The sequence below is a fragment of the Myotis daubentonii genome, chromosome 1 (assembly GCF_963259705.1).
Source record: "Myotis daubentonii chromosome 1, mMyoDau2.1, whole genome shotgun sequence".
Taxonomy (NCBI): Eukaryota; Metazoa; Chordata; class Mammalia; order Chiroptera; family Vespertilionidae; genus Myotis; species Myotis daubentonii.
Window position 1 is genome coordinate 176,869,354 of NC_081840.1, and position 12,368 is coordinate 176,881,721.

At 37.8% G+C, this 12,368-nt stretch overlaps 1 protein-coding gene and 1 pseudogene across 3 annotated transcripts in view; both read right to left on the reverse strand.

Moving 5' to 3' along the window:
* ARHGAP24 (Rho GTPase activating protein 24) overlaps positions 1-12,368 on the reverse strand; it is a 542,367-nt gene that overhangs the window by 345,123 nt on the left and 184,876 nt on the right. The window lies entirely within an intron of this gene.
* Positions 3,668-5,953, reverse strand: LOC132216749 (large ribosomal subunit protein uL4-like; annotated as a pseudogene).

Below are 12,368 nucleotides of genomic sequence, written 5' to 3' on the forward strand. Positions count from 1 at the left end.
GCTCCCAAAAATATTTTAGGAAATACATAAAAAATTACACCTATTCCAAAAGTATTTTTTGAACTGTTGATTTATAATTGTTAATTAAAAGGAAATAAAAACTATGGTCTTAAACTAAAATTACATTCTACCTCCCTAGATCTTGGTGAGTGAGAAGTGGAATAAGGTAAATAGGTAAGAAGCCAGTGGTTGTAAATACATTCTGCTAGAGGAACTTTTGGGCAAGAAATCGTATATTTCACATAAGGCAAAATAAATAGAGAGGTCAGTTCAAGGAGCAAATTGCATTAAAATTTTAGAACTTTGCAGATGCCTTGAGTTATAAGAAATTGCCCAATTTAAACACATGGTAGCACAGTTCTATACTAATAGAAGATACCGAGTAAATACTTATTAAGGAAAGACTAGACCACATACTAATTTGTCCAAAATCTTCTATACTGGGTAACATTTTAAAAATTCCAATATATGCCTTCCATATGTGTGCAATTTATCATTAGATCAACAGATAACCAAAAAGACACATCAAGAGAAAAAGAGACTCAGAGAAGCAGCCAAAGAAATGCCAGACAGTGAGAAAAGCAAAGGAAAACACAGCCAGTCAGATAAACTGTTAATAAGAGGAGTGCCAAGATTTCCATATGGGCAGTGCGGTAACACTGTATGTAGACATACACTAAGCATTTTAATGGCCAAATTTTACTGGAAACTGAAAACAGTAGGTACTAGACAAGTGTGCTCATTATTATTTTTCCTTTAGCCAAACACACATATAAAAGGTGGGGGGAATGCTATCCATTGGAGCAAAACCAAAAGGGAAAAATTTTAATGAGTTTAATATACCCCAAGTAAATGATACTGTTCCTAGAATAATTAGCATCTTAAAACATCTGTTATCTCACCAGAGAAAACAAAATCTAATTTTATCTCCTGATATTCTAAAACATTTATAAACCTCCAAATGACACCCTTATGCTGTGAAGAAATATAAAGAGCAAGGTAATTGCAGTTGCAAAGCTAAATGGAGCTGGGAGAGGCAAGTATTATATTGGACATTGCTATTAGACATTAATTTGCTATTAATTAATGCACACTTGGCAGTTGGGCTGCATACCTGTGAGTGAAAAATTGAACCCTCACTCCCTATTGTGTATATATGTGTTAAAGCTTGAAAACACAGTGAGACCACAGAGATGTTTTCATTTTGTACATCCTTTAACAACTTGTGTAACATACCTTAGGTTCTCTCATTATGTAAAATCCAGTGAGATGCAACTCTGAGGCCTTGCACCTTAGAGACGCAAGAACATGCCTCCTGTCCCAATAAAAGATGGCAATTCTTCAGGTAACACATGTTCCCAGCCCCCCAGTTATGTGACACTTAGCTTAGGACAAGAAAAACTTTCTCTACAGAAGGCCAGTCTTGTAGGTGAAACTGCTAATTGTCTCCCAATATGTATTTTCTCATTCTTATAAATAGTAATATAAGCCAAATTTTATAAGACACATGGCTATATACGAGACCAGAGACCTGGTAGAGTCTTGAAGAATAATTCTACTTTAAATATTTATGTAAAAACAACAAAATTAAAATAAACAATTACATATAAAAAAACTTTGAAAAAGTATAGCACCAAAACCCAAGAAAAGCAAAATTGAGGAATGAATAAAAATACAAGTTGAAATAAATGAACTAGCAAAACACTAAAAAATTATTAGATAAAATTCATTGAAATCATTATTGGAAGTAGCAATAAAATAAACCATTAGCTAAATGAAGGGGGGGAGATCCATGATAAATTACTTAGCTTAGCTTTATGAAAATATATTTTAAAATCTGGATAATGTGATTAATATTCTAGATAATATAATTTGTCAAATGCCACAAGAAACAATAGAAAATTTTAACCACTCCTTTACATAGAAAATATAAAGAAAGCTGTCAGAATGCTACCATGACAATAGTACCTCATGGTTATACAAGTCATCCTAAAGATGGTTCCAAAGCGGTTCCCTAACTTTAGTGTCTATAAGAATCATTTGGAAAGCTTGTTAAAGCACAGATGGCTGACCCCAATCCCAGAGATTCTGAGCCAGTACGTCTGGGATGAGGCCATGAATTTGTATTCCGACCACGTTTCTATATCAGTGGTTCTCAACAGGTGGAGCTTCTGCCCAGCAAGGCCACTTGTCAATGTTTGGCAATTATTTTTTTGTTGTAGCGATGGTGTGGGAGGTAGAGGCTAGAGATGCTGCTAAACACCGTACCACACACCGGACAGTCCCTACAACATAGAATTATCTGGCCCCAAATGTTAACAGTGTTGAAATTCTAGGTGTTGCTGATTCTACTGGTCTCTACATTACACTTTGAATAGTACTTTTCTAGAGCAAGAGTCAACAAATGTTTTCTCTAAAAAATCAGATGGCAAATATTTTAAGACTTGTGGGTGACATAAGGCTTTGTTTCACACTCTTTTCTTATTTTTACAATCCTTTAAAAACATAAAAACTATTCTTAGCTCATAGATTGTACCAAAACAGACCCTTTTATAAATAGTAGAAATACAAATTTGTTGTAGAATACAAATACAAAGTGTGCCACGCCAGCACAGCCAAAGGTGATCCTGAGTGGGGGGGGGGGGGGGGGGGGGCGCGGAGCGGGTGAAAGGATTGAGAAAAGACAGACAAGAGAATGAAAGCTGAGTCTCGGTGGGACGCTGCTCCCTGATGAGGAGACAGCGCCAGCGCCCACAAGCCGTGTCTTTATTTTATAGCAGATGCCACGAGGCAAAGTAGGGGCGTGATCAAGTTGTTCACAGCATTCTCATGAGTTCCAACCCTACTCAACTACATGCACCCGAACTCTATCACAAGGCACGTGGGGCTACGTGTTTGGACCATAGGTTCAAGCTTACAACCACAGCCATTGGCTATGATTGTGCTGGGAGGGCCCTGCCCTCCAGCTGGGACTTGCACGTGGCAATGAGAGGACCCTGTCCTTTCATTAGTCCGAAGCTTGAACCTGGCCAAAACACCGTAACTGCGCCCCACACAAAGAATATAAACTCTTCCATAACATGATAAAAATATATTTTGCACTTAAACCTAGTTATCAAGATTAATGCAAATCATAGCAGGTCATTAAAATCAGAGACAATGAAAGCCTTTTCATTATCACCACTTTTGTTCACATTTCTAGTGATGGTAGCCAATGTAATTATACAAAATAAATTATTCTTCTAAAGGTTGTCAAGCAAAATATAGTAGAAACAGCTGGATGATCACCATACCTATTTTTCTTACTTTTCTTGTGTACATATACAAGCTACAGTTCCCAATAGGTATGGCCATATAATTGAGTTCTATAAAGCAAAACAGGAGCAGAAGTGAGGTGTACTAATTCCAAGTCTGTCTAATAAAAACATTCCAAGTCATCTTGGTTCTTTCTTCCCGCATCTGCCTGCTGGATACAGAAAATCCAGTGTAGCATTCTGAGGCCTGAGAATGGGAGTTGGCAAACTATGGCTCATGGGCCAGATTTGGCCCCCAACTGTTGTTAATTAGGTTTTATTGCCCAGCCATGCTTTCTCATTTACGTATTGTCTGTGGTTGTTTTCAAGCTAAAACAATTATTGAGTAACTGCAATAGAGATTGCATGGTCAGCAAAGCTTAAAATATTCACTGTCTGGCCCTGTACAGTAAAAAAAAAAAAAAAAAAAAAAAAAATGACAACCCATGCCCTAAGATGATGGAAATAGAAAATAGAAGAAGCCTATATTCCTGAATTAGGCCTTGAGTAGAGTTTACCTTCCCAATGTAGTCAGCATTAACTGGCTTCTGAAATAAACAGTAAATCTCAGTGGCTTAACTAAATAAAATTTTATTTTACTACATGCACAAATACAGCCTTCTTTCCTTCTGTCCCTACCACAGACTTCTTGCCTGGAACCCCCTTCTCATCTGCTTTGGCTTCTAGCGCTGCTGCTGCTTTATCCAGCCCGAGCTGTGGTTCTTGTCCTGGAGAAGAATGGGGTTCCGGCACATGGGCTGGGGTTTATAGGGGCTTAGCTTCAACATGATCCTCAGACTTTCCAGTGGATTCTTCTTCAGGACTCTGTGATGAACCTAATTGTGTGGTGCTTGGTGGGCTCTTTGGGTCTCTGGGCTTTTCAACATTCTGCTCATGTCTGTATTGGGCATCTTGTGCATGGGAAGGTGGTAGTTACTCTTGAGGGAGGCAGCTTTACTCCAGGTGTCATAAGGAAAGCACCTTCAATCCAAATGCAGACTCAGCCCGCACATCCACCAGGAGCAAGTTTCAAAATGTTCAGTTTGCTCACATCAAGCAGAGTAATTCCAGGGATGTTTCTGAAGGCTTTGATGATAACAGTGTCTTCCTTATAGATGAGATGATGCAAAGTCCCCTGCACTGGATACAAATATGGTTTCTCTTTTGCCCTTGCCAGCTCTCATTCACGGAGGGGCAGAGACCTTTTTTATATCATTCCAGGCCTTAAGTTTCTTAAGAAGCATAACAGCCTCCTTGGTTTTCTTGTAGCCCTCAACTTTATCTTTAACTACCAAAGGACACTCAGAATCTTCCTCAATTTGATAACCTTTAGACATGACTAGTGCTGGTAGGGCTGAGGCAGCCGGGGCAGAGCAGATGTGTATCACTTCTGTGTTGTGTTCACTCTGCGGTGCAAATGGTTCCAGGTTTTGGTTGGTGCAAACATGTGACCCCCACCACACACGTCCCATTGGCCATAACGATGAATCTCACCACCATGAACTCTGGGAATTCGAGCCACAGCTCTGCCAGTACCCCAAGACTCAGCATTGGTTTGATGACCTGCCACTTCACTGCCGCAAAGAGCTATTTTTTTGTGTGTGCAAGTTGGTGCAAACAAAGTTCACAATATCTGGTCGAATGGGAGTCTTGAACACAGCAGGCTCTGTGTACACTGATACCAATGGATGAACACACACCGTGGTGTGGGGAGAAGGCCACACTCCTCTCAACTCAGTGGCTTCCACGGGAAAAGGCTAAAAATGTCAGTTTTTACTAAGTCAATGCAGAAATTTAACTTCTTGGGATATTTCCCCCCAATTAGACAAGCTTATTATGTACTTTATACAGAAAAAGCAACATGTAGTCTTACATCTTTTACCAGATGGATCAATGAAGTTAAAGTGGAAAAGAAAACATAAAAGTACTAGAAGAAACTGTGAAAAACATCTTTTAATAATTTCAGAATGTGAAAGACCTTCCCAGCTATGATACAAACTCAGAATCCACAAAAAAGAGGAAAAAAATGAAAATTTCAACTCTAGAAACACCACCAATATTTGTATATCTCCTTCATATATACATATAGAGATAGTACACACACATATACACTCACCATACACATGTATGTGTGTGATAGACAGAATAAACTGTCAAAGAAAAAAAAATAGAAAATATATTAGCAATAGGTATCATAGAAAAAGGCTCATTTTCTTAATGTAGTAAAAGTTCCTAGAAATAAAGTAAAAATGAATATTTTAAAGAAAATTAAATGTGCAAACATGCAAAAAATGTTTAATCTCATTTATAATAAAATATAAAAAATGGCTTAAATATTTTTCCATCAATCAAATTTCCAAAAATAAAAAGTGGGACAACACACAATGTTATAGAGGGTATGAATAAAAATACTCATATACATGGCTAATGGTAATGTAAAAATTGGCAAAATCCCTACAGGTGACAATTTGCAAAAATCTATCATATTAAAAATTACTTTCCATTTTTAGGAATTTATCTAAGTAATACATTTTACATGTGCAAAATGATGCAAAAGTATCATTTGTAATAACAGAATATTGCAAAAAATCAAAATGCTCATCATGACAGGGCTGATAAAATTAGGGTACATCTACATAATAAAATGTTATGTAGCAGCTATAGAAATGATGAAGGCCCTTGTAAGGAGAAAGATAGATCAATAAATAGATAGATAGATAGATAGATAGATAGATAGATACCTAATAGATAGATATACACAAAATCAAAGACATATTTTTATGGAAAATAAAAACAAGGTAAAGAATAAAATCTGTAGTTTGCTGCATCTTTATAAAAAAGAGGAAAAACAAACATGTATGTCTGTGTGCACACTGACTAGCTCCAGAAGGATACGTAAGTAAGTACTAACAGGGGTTGTCTCTGAGAGGAAAGTTGGCTGAGAAATATTTCACTCTATACTCTTTTGAACATTTAAAATTTTGCTTTAAAAAGTTAAAAACATCTAGATGTTCCTATATACAGAATAGATTTAACAAGTCGCTATATAAATATTTCATTTAAAATTGATATATTTAACACAGATATGTAGATACATGAAAAATTTTTATGTTTTCCAATAACTCATTGGTATGTAAATAAATGCACAGGTTTGCTTTTTATAATTTGAGATTCACAGAAAAAGAATTTCTTTCTAAAAGGGAGTAAAAACACAAACAGGCAGCCTTTGCAAAATGGAGACTAAAAGACCAAAAAAAAAAAAAAATTCTTAATACCTTCTATAACATCTATCTTTCTAGGCCTTAACATTTACAAAAAGGCATGGCCAACAAGAGGACTGGAGGCAATGATATCAAGTGGCCTCAAACATGAGAAATATCTAAAAAATTATAAATAAGAGAGTTATAAGGCATCATTACAAACTGTTAAGATTAATTTTTTTCATAGTTCAAATGTTACAAAAACAAACAATTTCAGATTGCCTACAGCCATTCTGATCACATTACTTGGAAATTTCAGGAAAGCTGTTGCTACGATAACTTCAAATCCATTATTTTAAATATGCCTTTCATGCTGGAAAATAAGACAAAGAAATCAATGATGCAGAAAAGACATAAAAATGTCTCTTCTTTTAAATATAGCAGTTTGTGGTTACTCAAACTCTGTGTGTCCTGTGAGCCTGATCTGCTCTGAGCACATAATTCAAACACCCACCCTTCCAGCATTAGAGAAACACAAAGACACAAACTAGATTTTGCCCCAAATCAGTAAAAGACATTGTCTTGAATAGATACTCTAATAATTATGTTTCCAATATAAATAATATAAACAATACTCTCAATGACCACTAATAATATAAACAATACTTCCAATGACCACATAGTTTTATATGTTTACACAAATTAAAAATACATGTTGACTAATAAAATGGGTCCTCTCAACTGACTATGATTTCCACGAATTCCTTGTGAGAAGGATTCTCACATTAACTGTTAATTGGCAATCAATGCTAGAAGCTGTGTAATCACTGGTCTGCTCTCAACAAGTTTATATTTGCTTAAAATTTCGTAATTACAACATAGTTTATTCTCCATCATGGGTTTATATATTCTCAATGTTTTTGTTATCAATAATAGCATCTAGCAATTGTAAAGATGGCTATGAGCTATGACACACATCTTGAGTTAACTGAGAACTGGGGAGAAGATTCTGGCACCCACAATATGCAGACCAGACAAGCAGCAAGCTCTGCACAATGGTGCCCTGGTGAGCTTCATTTACTTCTGTTCAGGTGGGCAGCATATTAAATTACTGAATGTCAAGAAAATCTATCTCAGTGATTATGATTTCTTCCAGTAATCAGTGATAAAATTAATTTTTACCTTTCTTTGTTTTAAGGAGAGTTTAATGTAAGATTTATTTTAAAGATTAAAAAATAGAGCAAAGTAAAATAAATAAAGGTAAGTTGGCTGAGAGGAAAGAAAATGAGGAAAGAAAAACAAAATGAAATATGAAGGAGATTAGCATATGCTATACATTGCATGCCCTGTGCACTAACCCTGTGCACTAACCCTGAATCAAGGGGTAAATATTTTAGAAAATTGATAGTGTCTGTAAAGCAAATACAAATTGATAGTCATGTAAAGAAAAATCACACTCTCTTTTCTTTAATGAAACTTAAGAAAAGTTTCTTCTGTGGGGTGTTTTTGAGAATGGGACTGTAATGTGATAAACATCCTGACAATTAATACAGTAACAAGTTCGTTTTCACAGGTCTTTTTCTTATAGGGTTGCTATATATAGACATGTGATCATTTCAAATTACATTTCAATAAAAGCAATGTTGCAATGGGAAGAAGAGCCATCATCAACACTAATAAAAGAGAAAAATGGTAATTGTGTACGAGCTACCCTTTTCATTGGCTAATCAGGGCTATATGCAAATTAACTGCCAACTAAGATTGGCAGTTAACTGCCAACAAGATGGCGGTTAATTTGCATATGTAGGCACAATGCAGTGAGGCAAAAGGGAAAGCAGGAAGAAGCCCCCTGCCACTGACAGTGATCGGAAACCCAGGGGGGAGCTAAGAGCTGGGCCGCCTTTGCCCTGCCCCCCAGCCATGATCGGAGAATCAGGTGCCTTTTCCGCCCTGGCCAGTGATAGCAGGAAGTAGGGGTGGAGCCAGCGATGGGAGCTGGGCACGGTCAAAGCTGGCAGTCCCAGGAGCTAGGGGTCCCTTGCCTGGGCCTAAAGCGAAGCCCATGATCGTGGGGCCGCTGCAGCTGCGGGTCCCCGCTGCCCGGGCCGGACGCCTAGGCCAGAGGCCTCAGGCCTGGGCAAGGGGCCGATCCTGCGATTGGAGGGTGATGGAGGTCAACGCCTGAGGGCTCCCAGTATGTGAGAGGGGGCAGGCTGGGCTGAGGGACACTCCCCGCCACACAACCCAGTGCATGAATTTCGTGCACCAGGCCCCTAGTATATAATAAAAGGCTAAGATGCAAATCAACCAAATGGCGGAACGACCAGTTGCTATGACATTCCTGACCACCCAGGGGCAGACTCTCAACACGGGCTGCCCCGGGTGGTCAGTGAGCTACCACAGGGGGAGCACTGCTCAGCCAAAAGCGGGGTGGGGGTTTAAGCTGTCAGTCAGACATCCCCTGAGGGCTCCTGTACTGCAAGAGGGCACAGGCTGGGCTGAGGGACCCCCTCCTCCCCCCAAGTGCACAAATTATGTGCACTGGACCTCTAATCTGTTAATAAGTATCTATGTCACTCTTTATGGCCTAGCTTAATCATAGGATCTATTAGCAATTTTTAATAATAACAGGGTAATATGGGATGTTTAATCTCCTAATACAGTGGTTCTCAACCTTCTGGCCCTTTAAATACAGTTCCTCATGTTGTGACCCAACCATAACATTATTTTCATTGCTACTTCATAACTGTAATGTTGTTACTATTATGAATCGTAATATAAATATCTGATATGCAGTATGCAGTATGGTCTTAGGCTACTCCTGTGAAAGGGTCATTCGACCACCAAAGGGGTTGCAACCCACAGGTTGAGAACCGCTGCCCTAATATCTGATGTTATCAAAAGGAGTTAATGTGATATTTAAGTGCTTTCAAGACATGGAAAGTTCATCCTGAGCATTATATAATGGAGAGCAATTGACCAAATGTGTATAATATGCTCTGAGGTTGGTGCCTAGGCTCAGAATCAGTGTACCATGCATTCTGGCTCCTGGATGGCCCCAGATAGATGGTCCTGAGGAAATTAGGGCTATTCTGAAAGCAATACAGTGCAACCTTCTACAGTTGGTCAGAATAAAGCTGGCTAAAGTTGAGTCATGGCTTAGCGATTATGGATATAGAAGGTTGGACTTTGGAACATTATTTATCCTGAAAGGTCCTCCAGGGCAGCTTGAAAATGGTTATTTCTCTTCTTGTATAAGGTTGTTTGTCCCTTTTTTAGAGACAAAATGAAGTGTGTTCAGATGCTTCACATCTCAGGAAATAACACGTCTTCTTTTGCAAAATAAAACGATGAACTAGACACCAAAGTAGACTTTTTCTTAATTTCTTCCTACATTATCCATTTCTCCAAGACAGATTTTAGTCTTCTCTTCAGTTTTGTTTTCTCTACTTCCACGTTTCACAGATAGTTATAAGGCAGCTTGCATTAAATTTTCTCATTATTTGGTCTCTCTTTTCTGTTTAAGGAAATACAAAGAAATATCCCTCATTTTTCTCTAAAATTAGAGTTAAGTTTCTGTGATTTTTCCACTTTAATGGTTCCTCATAAAAGAAAGTACTTAATTGAGAAAGAAATATGTTGTCAAAATACACAGTAACACTTTTTTTTATTTCCAATGACTCTACCATTTTCTCAGAAGTCATAACAATGTCAGTACTGATTCTGACATTTTGTATATTCAGTGGTTATCACAGAAGCTAATCCTAAAGTCCAGTACAGTTTAGGCACCTGAGTGTGAATCTTCTCTTTCAAGGAAGGTGAGAGGTATACAGGTATCTATTTGGCAGTCTAACAGATTACATCAGCTCCATATAGTTCATGAGTTCTGCAGCACATGAAATCAATCTCAACGACCTCTGCATACTATATTTTAAATGACCTTCCCCACCAGAACAATGTGCCAACATGCAGCCAACATGGCATATACACTTTGCTAATCTAATCAGACACCTCCGATGAGTTGCCTATAAACACGCGCTGCTCCAGTTCCATCAGCATGCTTTGTGCTTTCTTGTTTATAACATATCACTAATCATTTCATTCCTATCAAAGAGGAAATTTGGGGGCCTAAGGTTTTTTTCTGTTTTCTTCCTGAAGACTCCTTTGTGAACAGGGAAGGCAGAGTTCTTTACTGATGCACACCCGTTTCATCAATATAATAATATTATATGTGTTGCCACTGACATTTTAATGAAGAGGGGGCAGCTACGTGCTTGAAAAACATTAAAAAAGAAAATGCAAATCCAGATTTCTTATTCTGACTCTAAGGTTGGGTCCATTTGTCCTTCCTGCCTTCATTTTCTTTGGTCCCAAATGGATAATTATGCTTATGTGTTTCTCACAAGAAAAGCAGTGAGGGTAACCTGGTTCTAAAGGATACATATTACACATACTAATGAGCACTACTATTTATTATTAGTAGTAGTATTAATGTTCTATGACTATGTCTAATTTTTTACATTAAAATTTTGGGAAATAATTGAAGTTGTATGTTTTTTGGAAGAAAGAGCATAATTCTGGAGACCTAAAGTTATGGATACAATTCCTGGTTTTTCTGCTTCCTAAGGAAATTAGTTACCTCTTCTAAGCCTTAGCTTTCTTGTTTGAAAAATGGAGATAATGATACATAGCTCATGATGGAGGCTGGAGGATTATGTGTGTGTATGTAAAGCACCTACTGCAGTATTAGGCACACAGGAGGCAATCCAATTAAAATATTCTTACTTCCTGTGGGCTATAACATTATTTTTCTTAGTCCTTTACTCCTCCCTCTGCTGCACATCATTTGCCATGAGACTTTGGGTACCCTTTCCTGCCTCTTGACATTAGGCTTTAACCAATGGGATGATTACAGACGTGATGTAAACAGATGATGCATGTGTTCTTGTTTTACTGACTGATTTCTTTGGGGCTTCGGTGATTACCAAGAAAAGGTCAAGTCCCAAAGAGTCCATGGTCTAAGGAAGAAAAAAAAGGCATGTGGAACGGAACTGGATTCAACCTGCAGTTTGCAATCCAGCTTAGCCAAACCCAGACTAGAGCAGCCAGTCTCTAGCTGTGAAAATCCAATGTGAATGCAGAATGATTGATGATTGGTATGACACTGACCATTGTGATGGATTGTTATGCAATGTTTTGGCAAAAGATCATATATAGAAATGGGTACCTAGAATTAAAGTACTGTTATGCCAAAACCCCACTATATGTAGCACTGGTTTTCAGATCAGGCAGTGAAGGACAATAAACTACTATAGGAGGCTAGAAAAAATAGAGAATAATTTCATGTAGTGGTAAAATACTTGTTTAAAAAATGTTGCCTGTGATAATGTGGAGATAGAAAACATGCCTAACAAACTTGTGAACTTAGGGAAGCAGGTGTCCAGCTTGAATATTAGAAGAACGAGCAGGCTTCTGGTAGGAGTAGTTACCAAAGTGCTCCAGGAAATAGACACATTTGGGAAAGAACTATTGGTTTCCAAACAGATTAAGAGGACATTCAGTAAGCTCAGAAATGATAGGTTTTGCTGGGCAGAAACATAAATAAATTTTTCTTATTCTAGCCTCATCAATCAGTAAAATATCATCAATTAAGGTTTAACCTGAGACAAAAATCAAATATCTATCATGATGCCTGAAACTTGGAGGCATTCAATAATTTAAGCTCTCTTGGCCCTGGCGGGGTAGCTCTGTTGGTTAAAGTGCCATTCCAATATGCCAAAGTGTGGGTTCGAACTCTGGTCAGAGCACATACAAGAGTCAACCAATGAATGCACAAATAAGTGAAGCAACAAATGCATGTTTTTTTCTCTGTGTG